This window comes from Sebastes fasciatus, chromosome 23 (genome assembly GCF_043250625.1).
Source record: "Sebastes fasciatus isolate fSebFas1 chromosome 23, fSebFas1.pri, whole genome shotgun sequence".
In the NCBI taxonomy this organism is placed as follows: Eukaryota; Metazoa; Chordata; class Actinopteri; order Perciformes; family Sebastidae; genus Sebastes; species Sebastes fasciatus.
The window spans coordinates 3762703-3775231 of NC_133817.1; the positions used below are offsets into that span (position 1 = coordinate 3762703).

The window sequence follows — 12529 nt, forward strand, 5'->3', positions numbered from 1 at the left end:
CTAACGAATCCATTTCATGCTATCTTGTCGCCAAGGAGGCGAAATAACTCTCCAAACTTGTGCTAAATTTTGGCGAGGAAGGAGTATTAAACACTTGACAAATCTCCCTTTAAGGTGCATTTTGAACAGATACAAAATGTGCGATTCATTTGCGATTAATCGCGATTAAATATTTGAACCGATTGACAGCCCTAGTATCAATCAACACTCCTGGGACCCCTCCATACCTTTTTGGATGTGTTTGTGATCTGACCTCTCTGTGTTCCTGCGTTTAATCAAGTGAGTCCATCCTCCTGAGTCCTGTGTGAACTCCTACACAGCGAGGTGATCATGAAATCCAGCGAGTGCAGGGCTTAGGCTCCGCGTAGGACTGCTGGCTGAAATGTCACATCCTTCGAGAAATGGACAAGTATTATAAAGGATGCTCGAATGCCTGTTGTATTCCTTTCCTCCTCACTGCTTCCTGCATTCATGTCTCTCTTTGTGGTGGTGGTGGCGGTGCAGAGGGGGAACGGTAAAGCCTGAATGGGACACAGCTCCAATATGCTCATGTTGGCAAACAGTGCATAAAAGCTGTCGCCTTTGTCCCCTCATAATTCCCTTATCTCGTGGGCAAGGTGTTGGTGATGTGCCTCTCAGCACGGCTGGCAGCGGTGATCTCTGCTTATCGGAGCTGCAAGTTAATAACTCGGCAGGCCGGCTCTCTCTCAGCTCTGTCCACTATTGTCTTAATCCTCATGAGGACCAAACTATTTCAGGAACAGCAAGAAGCACAAAACCATGATTCACCAGGTCTCTCATGTATCTTAGCATGTGTACATATTTATATACCCCACTGTACACTTACTGAAAGAGCTGGGGGTGGACAAGATGACAGAAAGCACCTTACAGTCCAACTAGGAATGTCAAAGTTAACACCTCATTAATTTCTTTAACGCATTAATGCAGTCGATCTTTCGGAGGTTGTAGCCGGCTCAGTTTCAAAGCTAGAGTGAAGATACTGGTATCATATGAAAGTAGAAAACCTAACAAATCTAATGGCACCAATTAGATTCCTTACCATACCATACCAAGTCATACTAGCTTGTCCAGAAGGAAGTTAAATAACGCTCCAAACTTGGCTCCCAAAAACTGGCATGGCCATTTTTCAAAGGGGTTCCTTGACCTCTGACCTCCAGATGTGTGAATGTAAATGGGTTCTATGGGTACCCACGAGTCTCCCCTTTACAGACATGCCCACTTTATGATAATCACATGCAGTTTGGGGCAAGTCATAGTCAAGTCAGCACACTGACACACTGACAGCTGTTGTTGCCTGTTGGGCTGCAGTTTGCCATGTTATGATTGGAGCATATTGTTTTATGCTAAATGCAGTACCTGTGAGGGTTTCTGGACAATATCTGTCATTGTTTTGTGTTGTTAATTAATTTCCAATTATAAATATATACATACATTTGCATAAAGCAGCATATTTGTACATATGGGCATGTCAAGGCTGTTCTAAGATAGACTAAAACAAACCCAAACCTATCCTTTAAAACCAAAACGCTGTCCATGATGAGTGTATTTTATGAAAGAAAACAAAATGTGTTGAGGGATCAAAACATGGGAGATAGACAGATGAAGTCATCCTACCCGATGTGAAAGTGAAATCACCTTCCCCACATGGGAGGCGGGCTGCGAGGTGTCGTAGATGCATGCCTGTGTGTGTGTAGGTGCGTGCACCTTGTGGAGAAAACGTGAGGGAATGGTGAAGTCATCCAGCTCCTCCAGTGAAGCATGAACACTGCTTGCCTGCAGATGCAGTGCACCAACTGAGCCCCCACCTCAGTCCCCCATTCCTCTTCCTCTTCCTCTTCTTCTGCAACACATCGGTGTCTGATCACAATGACAAATCAGCCCAGTTTCTCTCTCTGCTTCTGCATTTTCACAGTTACTGTACATTCATACTGTACTGTATATAGTACCTGTTTGCAGGTATTTGCCTTGTATTGAGTATCTTAGATCACTGAGCTTGTATGTGTGTTTTTCTACCTGTATTTTATATTTGGCTTTATTTTTCAATGAAGTTTGCTTCATTTAGATTTTTTAACTCATGGATGCATCCCTAACCAAACATTAATTAATTGTTAGATTATCCATCTGTGTGTTGTAAAAATGCACAGACCAGACATCTGTTGTGGTTGGACGGACTCGCCTCAATTTACTATTGATGAATGTTGATTGGCTTGGCAAAGCCAGTAATCTGTTCAGGACGGAGCCAATGCACTGAAAGTGGCTCATTTCACTTTATGTTGCTCTTCATGGAAAACTGCACAGACAGCTAGAAAAAATTAGGTAAAAACACACGGGACTTTGGTTTGCACGTATAAAGGTCGACTAACGCCGAATGAACACCTTCATTGTTCTATAATCTCATTTCTTAATCACTCGGCACTATTTCACTGTGTAGTGCATCCTCAGTTCTCCTTGTATACCCTTTTGTTTCTTAGGGAGATTCAAACCTTTAATATGGAAAGTGAAGCCAATGCTGAAGTGCCTTAAACTTGCATTCTTTCTAACAGCCAGCAGGGGGCGACTCCTCTGGAAGTCTGATTGTATAGAAGTCTATGAGAAAATGAGCCTACTTCTCACTTGATTTATTACCTCAGTAAACATTGTAAACATGAGTTTATGGTCTCAATCTCTAGTTTCAAGTCTTCTTCAATACAGCATGATGTTCATTTAGTAAATTATGGTCCCATTTAGAGTCAAATAGACCATAAAGCAGGGGATGCTTTGGAGTGAGGCTACCTTGTGATTGACAGGTCGCTACCACAGCGTTGTCCGGTCTGGGAGTTGTCCGTGTTTGCTTCTTAGAACTTTAACACTTTCACATTGTGTTTTCAGTTCATAAAAGTTAATTATAGATGTGTCTGGGATGGGAGCGAGAAAGTAAACACATGAAGACAAACCTGCCATCCTATCTGCCCAAATATCAAGAGGGCAGCTTCCTAGTGCAGGTCGGAACTCAAACTCCACTCAGGTTGAATTTCCTGCAGATCAGCTTATCGAATGTCATTGTTTGTCCAGCAGCATGATCTTCCATTGCTTTATGCAGTTCTGTTTGGCCAAGAATGTTCTTAAAGGTTACATTAACATCCTTTCAGTGCTTGAAAAGATACAAGCCTTTTCCTTTTTCTGTTCACATCAATGAGAAACCTCAGCTTTGAACACCCCTTTCTGAGTTAATCTAAAACAACACCTGACGTCGGTGGCTGTTAATTAACCTGAGTTTATGAAAATTATAACGTGGAGAAAAGCAGCGGAACAGCCGCGGGCTCGGACCGCCTCCTCCTGCTGTCGAGGAAAGCCTGAACGCTCCTTTTCGCTGTAGATAATACAATATGTCGCCGTGCTCCTCGCTCTCCTTGCTGAAGGCGTTTTTCCATCGCAGCTGGGTTGCTCAGACGCTTCCCCTCCCGCTTGTTTTAATGTTGGCCCGGACTATTGTGACCCTGCAGCCTTTCCTTCCTGTCCTCCTCCTCCCCCATCATCCTCCTCTGGCTGGTCAGTCTGGACAGAGGAAATGAGGACTGTCTCATTATCGCCTCAGCTTCCTCCTGAATCTCTGCCCAACTGGAGCCGGTCTGGTTTGTCTGGATGCAAGCTGGAAACAGTCAGCTGTCACCTCTCTGGCTGCAGCTGGCTGTCTCTGTCTGGCTCCCTGCTTCAACGTCCTCCTGTTCTCTCTATCGTCTTATCCTTCTTTCAGTCTTCATCCTCTGCTTTGTAAACTAGTTGTGGGGAAAAAATCGATTCACCTATGTATCGTGATTTTTTTATTTTTTATTATTTGAAATCACTTTTTTAATGCTTTTATTGTTGTAGTCTGAGTAACGTGACGTCATATCCGTTCCGTATCCGTCAACCAAAACAAGCCGAAACGACAGCAGAAAACGTCGGCGGGTCGGCGTGGATACGACCTGCACCCTCCCATGTTAAATCCAGCGTGGTAAACACTACACATCCAGTAAAGGATGGAAACACTTTGGGTTTCACACATTGTCGGGAAAAGCAGAGCTAGACATCACGGCTAAAGCTGCACGCTAACTCTGTCACGGACAGGAAACGTTATTGTAAAGTGCGGTCGAGCTGGCTGTCGCTCTCATCTCCGTGGTCAAATGGGCCGACGCTACAACTGTAGAGCACCCATATACTGACATTTATGTTAAATGCATTCAGACGGCCCCGATGGAGCTGACCATGGATGGATAAAGAGAACGGAGCTGACGGGAGAGCTAGAGACCACCTTGGAGAAGTTAGAGGAAGTATACACGTGGGACTATGTCCGGTTTTCAAAATAAGATGTTAACAAAGAGAACTGTATTGTGATGTACTGTACTGTAATGTACAAAATACTTCTATGGAAATAAGATTGATTGGATTATATTCCCTTATAAATTAAAACGAAAATACCACTAATTTGTGAGGGAGATGTTTTTACTCTTTGATTTTTGGGTTGCTGGAAAAATAAATAATTCCTGACAATAACTGGTATATTTGACTTCAGGACATCTCTGACTACATACATGCTGAAAATCAAACATTCTTACTGTATTAATTTAGATATTTTCCAAAGTAAAAGTCCCTAGAAGTGTATGATTCAACTTTTCCCCATGGGCTAGTGTTGAAAAGTGAACTAAAATCTCAATACATATAGAATCAGCACCCAAGTGTCGTGATCATATTGAATCTGGAGATAGGTGTATCCTACCAGCCCTACTAGTAAAGGTCCCTTTTCCTATTTCCCTTGTTTGCTTTAGTTATTGAGCTTTAGGAGAGTCCACTGTTCTTTCAGCAATGCCCTACTTCACCTTCACATCGTATCACACGTTCACACTGGGAGCTGCCCAGTACAGACCAGTTTGTGTGACTGCCTTAAACCAGTGACCTTTTTTTTTACTGCTACCCTCTGAGGGTCTCTCTGATTCATCCACCCCTCTCTGAGTCTGTTTTTCTGCTTTTGTTTTCTACCTCTGATCTTACATTTGTCTCCCGTCTTTCTTGTTTTTCACCCTTTTGTTCTTTCTCTTGTTGTTTTTCTCTTTTTTTCTGTCTCATTTTCTCTCCCTCCGCCTGGCTCTGTTCCTCGCGGTCTCTATCTCCATCTCTCTCTGTCAGTCTCTATAACCTTCTCATCTCTCCACGATCCCCTTTTTGTCTCTCAAAACTTTCCTTAATAATTGGCTTTGTTTTTCTGTTGCCCCGTCTGGCTTTCTCCGTCTCCGTCCCTCCTCTCTGTCTGGGCTTTTTCTGCTTCAGTCTCTCTCTCTCTCCCTCTACAAGGCTGCCAGACAGAGTCAGATATCTCCTTTTAAACCATGTTATCCCTCCGTACCCATGCGCTGGCCATCTAGCAGGACACTACAAAGGAAGATGCTTCCCGTCTCCTTGATCCTGGATCGTAGCGCATCATTAAAGCATTACAGGCCAGGATGATGAGCTCTACAGTGGGTTTGACAGAGCTCTGGTTAGTGCAGCTCTATAAATTAAAAGTCATCTTCAAAGTAAGTACAGGCAAAATGATTGGAAGAAAATATACAAGTGCAAGTCTCACTAATATTGTGATTACTCTCCAGTGCTGGTTATATTGGCCTACATTGAAACATGATCTTCCAGCAGCATGCAGCTAAATGAGATGCCTCTCAGTTCAAGGACAGCAAACGTAGAGGCAAAAAAAGGGAGTGGAGCTCTGATCTGGAGCCTTTAATGTTGTGCACACAGACGAGATTAAACAAGATACAGTTTCACCAAGACATCTGATAAAATGATGCAGTTGTTGAGGTCCTCCTATGGTTATTTGTGAAGTGAAATTACATGTAAACTTAGTTCATTTTCTGGAAGAAACCCTACCTATTTAAAGGTGCTACATGCAAGATTTGAGCATTTCTATTACCTCTATTGCCTTTATTGCTTACCGTGAAAACAAAGGCATCACTACTAACAAAACTGAACAGATTGAACCTGGAGGGGAACAGGAGGGCGGCAGCAACTTGAAGAAAGTGCTGCATCTTCCATATACAGTATACGCCACACAGATATTTATGGGCGTAATGACTTTATTTCATTAGGACCGCACTTCAAGTGCTGCGTCCAAGTAAAAACAAAACTCTGTGGGTCTGAGCTCCAGAGGAACTACAGGGTGAACAGAAAGAGGTCCACTTTTTTGTCCACTGTAAGAGGACTGAATTTGGTTCGTTTAAAAAGGACTAGATGTGAAAACACCTCTCCATTCTCCCCTCCCTCGTCTGCAGCCATTATTAAAGCTGCCCTTATGCAAGGCACCAAACCCTGCAACCACTTCAGTGGAGCTAAATTGCATCGGGCAGCAGTTGTAAATGCGAGCAAGTGTGCGAATACAAAACAGACTGGTGAAAGAGAGCATACGTGCCGAGTCGATTATTGGCTGAATGAGCTCCGACCAAACAGACAGATCTGATCTGCTTTTAGCAGACTGCTCTTGATTAATTGAGGCGGCGGCTCATGTTGGTGAATAGTAAACAAAACCTCGCTGCTGTTCTGCTTTAGCTGGGCTTGGCCGCCGACCAGAGCTGTGGGTTTATTCTGTGAATCAAACTGTGAGTTACTCTGAGGGCCCTATATATCTTACACCCGGTGCAAAGCTAGTTTCAGACCGACCCAGTTGTCATCTTCAGCGCCCACGTTGTGTAAGTAGCATATGCACTTGGGCGCCATGGGCGTGTTGGTCTTAACATGAGGTCAAGTGCTTTGTTGTTGCATTGCTGTCTCAGGGCAGCAAAAAGCGATTGCGCCATCGACCAGCAAAAACCTGGTCAGAAGTCTGGTGCAGTATCGTCCTGCTATTTAAAGGGCGCATTATTCCGATAGTAAGATGCGTCTACATAGGCGGGTTCACAACACGTGTACACTCTGCTTGTTACAAACACAGGGAAGCGCAGCAGCTCTCCCCATCCTCCTCAGTTAAACACAGTGTCGGCGCTAGAACAATGTTTTTATTTATGTTCAGGAAAACACTAAATTCAGGCGGCAGGTGATAATTCAGAATATAATGAAGTAAGGCTCTCAGGTATTCTGTATTGCTCAACCTGCAGCGCTCCTCCGGTCACGCGTCTCCTCTCCTCATCCCTCTGTATGTGCGAGTGTAGTTGTAGGCTACTTAAAAGTTTGCAGGCGCTCTTTCCCCTAAACTGCGGCGTTTTGGGGCTGATGGATCCGCTGCGTGTTACGCACCGCCTCTCTGGCAGTACTGCGTATCGCATCTCCGGAGGATTACGCTGAGCCGGTCCATCGGAAAGCAATACAGTTTTCATTATTTATCAATACATGTTTATCATATTTAGCCTTGAGCTTATTATCATATATTGAATTTTGTTTGTTGTTGATGGCAGATGGTGCACCGGCCAAGCACCACATACATCTGCTCGTGCACTTTCACTTCACGCACGTGCAGATCTGTTTCCTCAGCAGAAAACCGCTCGCTTCTCTAATTTGCCAAATCCGCCTTTTAAATAGCAATGCTCCAATGTGCAGACTCACCTGGCTTTTAAAGGGAATGAGAGATGACCCTCTGATTGATTTAAATCTTGTTACGCTCAAACACACCTATGATAAATCAAGAGACTAAATACAACCCGTTTGCCGCTTGAGCCTTACTTTGTGCCCAGATTATGCGGCGCTTAACGAGTAAAAGTGGAGTTGGACGCGCCCTTAATGCACTTGCGCCATGCACTTTAGACCGTGCGCTATAGATCATTCAAACAGCGCCCTAAGAAGAGAATCAGTTTTATCCGTCATCAGAGGTCGTGAGGTGTGGTAACGAAGATGGCACCCGAGCCTCGTCTTTCTCTTCCTCACTCTTTTTCAGTCACCTTCACTTATTCTCTCCATGCATCCATCTCTTTTGTCACACTTTCATCATCTCTCATCCTCTCTGTCTCTGTCTCTGACGCACTCTCACTTTTCTCTCTCGCCCTCTCTTCATTCATTCTCTGACTCGGTCTCCCTCAGGCCCAGAACCACGTTGGGAGCCGTGTGCATGAAGACTAAAGCGTGTGCTGCATCCCCAACCGCAGCCAACAGCCACCTCCACCTCGCACCAACAAAGCTTATCTTCTTCTTTGGCCGTCCTTGGAGAATAAGTGAATAGACGTTTATATTTTGTGCTCTCCTCTCTCTCTCTCTCTCTCTCTCTCCTGTATGGAGGCCAGTTGAGCCGGAGATCGTCCTCTGTGATTTGCTGCCTGTGAAGAATGAAGATGTGCGAGGGCAGGCACGTTCAAGGACGACTCTGGACTCTAGCTGCTAACAGCGGAGGGGACTATAAACACAATTGTATAGAATTAAAACATCAACCTTGCACCTATAATAGGATTAAATGGGAAAAAAGATAACACAAAACCTGTAAAAATCATGAAAAAAAAAATAAATGTTCTAAGATTAAAATGATTCAAAGTAAGAGAAATTGCAAATCTGAAATAATGAGGCAAAAAATACATTTCTTCTTCGGTTTGATTTGTAATTCACACCTTTAGTCCAAATGAACATGCGCGCATGTAGAAGCTGAATGGAGAGGAACATAACGCTCCTCTACAGGCTTGAATAGGAGTGTGAGTGTGTGAGAGAGAGAGTGTATTAAGGAGGACCAGCAGTAGATCACAGCCTGGCTAATGGAACACTGCGCTCCTGAAGGGTCCTCGGCTCTCGTCTCGTCCATCACGGCTCCCTCGTATCCCTCCGCAGAGGATTCTGGGTAGACGGTGACGGCGGAGCACGCCCGCAGGACTTGAGTCCTGTTTGTTGCCTGTGAAGTGCTCTGTGGAAAACCTGGAGTATTTTCTCTTCAGCATTCAATATCCTTGACTAGATAAGAAACAATCAAAACTAGTTTGTGGAAAAAAAACAATTTATTGAGTTTAACACTAAAAAACCTCAATTAACCTGTTTTGTAATCGGCTTTTTGTACTGGGAAACATAATTGCTGCTTTTATGAGTGAAGGAGTTTCTACCTTTTTGTTAGAGCTGTGTAATTAATTGAATTATAATTACGATTTTGGCTTCCAACGATTATGAAAACAAGATAATTGGCATAAAACAACATAATAGGGCTGGGACAATACGCCTTTCTCTCTGTCACAATACCTGGGTGCCGATTTGATATGTATTGCGGTTCGTTATTACGATTTATTGCAATTTTTGTTAACTTCTTTAACACTAGACCATGGGAAAAGCTGAATCATACACTTTTAGGGACTTTAACTTTGGAAAATATCTAAATTAATAAAATAAAAATGTTTGATTTTCAGCATGTATTTAGTCAGAGATGTCCTGAAGTCAAGTATATCAGGATCATTGTCAGGCATTATTTATCATTTTATTTCCAGCAACCCAAAAATCAAAGAATAAAGACATTTCCCTCATAAACTAGTGGTATTTTCTTTTTAATTTATGAAGGGACATGTAATGTTTTATACTTCTGGTGAATATAATCCAATCAATCTTATTTCCATAGATGTATTTTGTATATACAGTTCCCTTTGTTAACACCTTATTTTGAAAACCTGACGTGGTCACACGTGTACACTTCCTCTAACTTCTCCGAGTCCGTCTCTAGCTCTCCCGTCAGCTCCGTTCTCTTTATCCATCCATGGTCAGCTCCATCGGGGCCGTTTGAATGCATTTAACATAAATGTCAGTATATGGGTGCTCTACAGTCGTAGCGTCGGCCCATTTGACCACGGAGACGAGAGCGACGGCCGGCTCGACTGCAACGTTACCGCAATACGATAACGTTTCCTGTTACCATGCAGCTTTAGCCGTGATGTCTAGCTCTGCTTTTCCTGTCAATGCATGAAACCCAAAGTGTTTCCATCCTTTACTGGATGTGTAGTGTTTACCACGCTGGATTTAACATGTGAGGGTGCAGGTCGTATCCACGAGGACCCTTGCATTTTCTCCTTTCTTGTTCTCAAAGATTGAAGCATTTACAAAATGTTCTTTCTAAGTGTATGATTTTTTCCAAAGTTAATGAGTATTCATGAGCAGCCCTACGTTTTGTACTGCACATATGCTGTACGGAGGCGTTGGGATGGACATTGGACTAGATCTAGTGGACCTTTATCCAGCCGAGCCGCGCCCTCACAAACCAGTGAGGAAAAGCAAGGACAAAAACAGAAATGCATGTTCATGGAGGAACACATAGCTCACACATAGGGGTTTTCAGTTTCAATGTTTTTAAAGTAACTGCATCCAAAGCTTCTTAATTCACTTCAAACCAAAACCTTTCTGAGCCAAGGAGCAGTACAACATCCCATCCATCACGCTGGGTCACCTCTGTGCTGTTGACGAGCACCATTGAACACTGTAGTGTTTGCATGCCTGCCGGCTTTAGATTACCGTCACCACGTGATGAGGACATCTGCATGGCGATCAGTAGATGCCTCTAAGCCTCCATTGATTACCGATGGAGCGCCGCACTGTAACAGCTGATCGGCGGTGTCTGATGGTGTTTGTTCACAGGATTGCCTCTGTTTGCTGTAATCGCCAATTACGCAGGAAAAATGACAAAATGACATGGAGATTGCTACTGATTCCTGCATCACTGCTGCGAGTGTATCTAGATAATGGGTTCACCCAGCAGTTGTGAGTATTGATGCATAGTGATTTGCTGTTGTTGGTGCATTTCCAGTCCTTCATTTACCCAGTAAAGACGTACAGTAGCCAAGCCCTCCTTATTGATTCATCATTCATCTGTGCTACCAGTTATCCAGGTGAATGTTACAGTGAAATGAAGTAATGATATTGTAAAAAGGGCCGCAGCTGATATTGGATATCTGGTATCAACATTGATATGAGAGTTTTAAAAAAAAAATCTGATAACAGAATATTGGCCGACTTTGTTTTTTTAACATAAACACACAACATAAGCATTTCCGATCCTTAAATTTGGTTAACATTAAAGAATTGTCACCAAGATATGTACAGAGCTGTTGAAAAAATAAACTTGTCAATGCACTCTGTTAGACCTGGAATGATTAATCAATCAATTATTCAACAGAAATGTTGTTTTTTTCTATTATTTTTTGGCATACCAAGTCAGTTTTTTTGGTATGCGTTTTTTTAATCTGTCATCTGATATAAAACGTTACCTCCAGAAACCTTGCACACAGAGTCCGATACGTTTTATTATTCTATTCATTATGAAAATTTGCAGTACGAGACAAAACTGAAATAATTACGTGGGTACCTTTTTGTTTTGCGATCATCCCCGATCCCAAACTGTTCTTTGATCACCTGACCCAATCTATCTTTGAATTTCATACATCTGTATTCTTTATCGCAAAGTGCTTTGTGCTGGGAGCCCACACACACATGCACGAGCACCGCCACATCGTAACTACTTCACAGACACAGAGCGGCGAGAGGACCTCAACTCAACAACGCTACCTCATGACAAGTAACCGCAGCAGTGCTACTGCAGGGCTGACTTTTCTCTTCCATTCTCCAGTAAACGTGCGGCGGCGACGCGCTTTGAGTTCAGGCTGGTGCACGCCATGGGTAGAGTACGAGCAGGGAGGCAGGGAGGCATCTGATTGGTTCTTTCCAAGCGGACCTCGAGGCAGTGATTGGTAGACGTTTTTACCGGATTACAGCAGCTACAGATGACGGTTGTTTTCAGGTCCTTTTAAGTAATGGATCGCTGTCGGAGTGTAAAGACCATTTCAACCAATATAACAAATAGTGTAGACTGGACAACATCATCAACCTGCCTTTAATAAAGGATGAAAGTTTCGGTGTAAACGTGATTAACACAACGTGAGGTGGTATTTATTTTTAAACGTGCAACAATTTTTCGGATGGAAAAATGACTTGACCTGACGGAATATCTTTAAGTTTTGTAGTGTTGGTCGGAAAAAAACAAACAAGCTGTTTAAATGTACCACTTTGAGTTATAGGAATACTTGATGGGCATATTTCACTATTTTCTGACATTTTTATAAATTAATCAATTACTATAATAATACATAATTGTGACATTCATGTAATTATCAGGTAATATTACCAGGTAATATTATAATACAATCTGTGTAGTGAAATATAATCCAATAATATACTTGCCGGGCAGGGAAAGTGAAGAATGGCCGTTGCAATTCCCAGAAGTTGGCATCCTCAAATCACTAAAATGATCAAATGATAAAAGTCTATTGAAGTAAAAGTGCAACAGAAGGTCAATAACTATCCAGAGAAAGGGAACGACACCTACATCCCCCTGCTACATCACAACATTTATCACCTCTGCTGCGACGGCTCTCAGAGCTGTCAGCCAATCCTGACGGGTCACATTTGGGCACACGATGAAGCCTAACCAGGCAGAACTGGTACATTTCCAAACCGACAAACCGGCTCGCACCTTTTTCTTCATAGCTGCGAGCGACAGGTGAAAGATCCCGCTCAAAGTCAACAGATTGCAGCAGGTGTGCGGCCGCGGATGGATGGGTGTTTATGTGCT

General features: G+C 43.1%; 1 protein-coding gene across 1 annotated transcript in view; it reads left to right on the forward strand.

Annotated features, from left to right (window-relative positions):
• Window positions 1-12529, forward strand: part of nav3 (neuron navigator 3) — a 470935-nt gene that overhangs the window by 46760 nt on the left and 411646 nt on the right. The gene's annotated exons all lie outside the window — the stretch shown is intronic.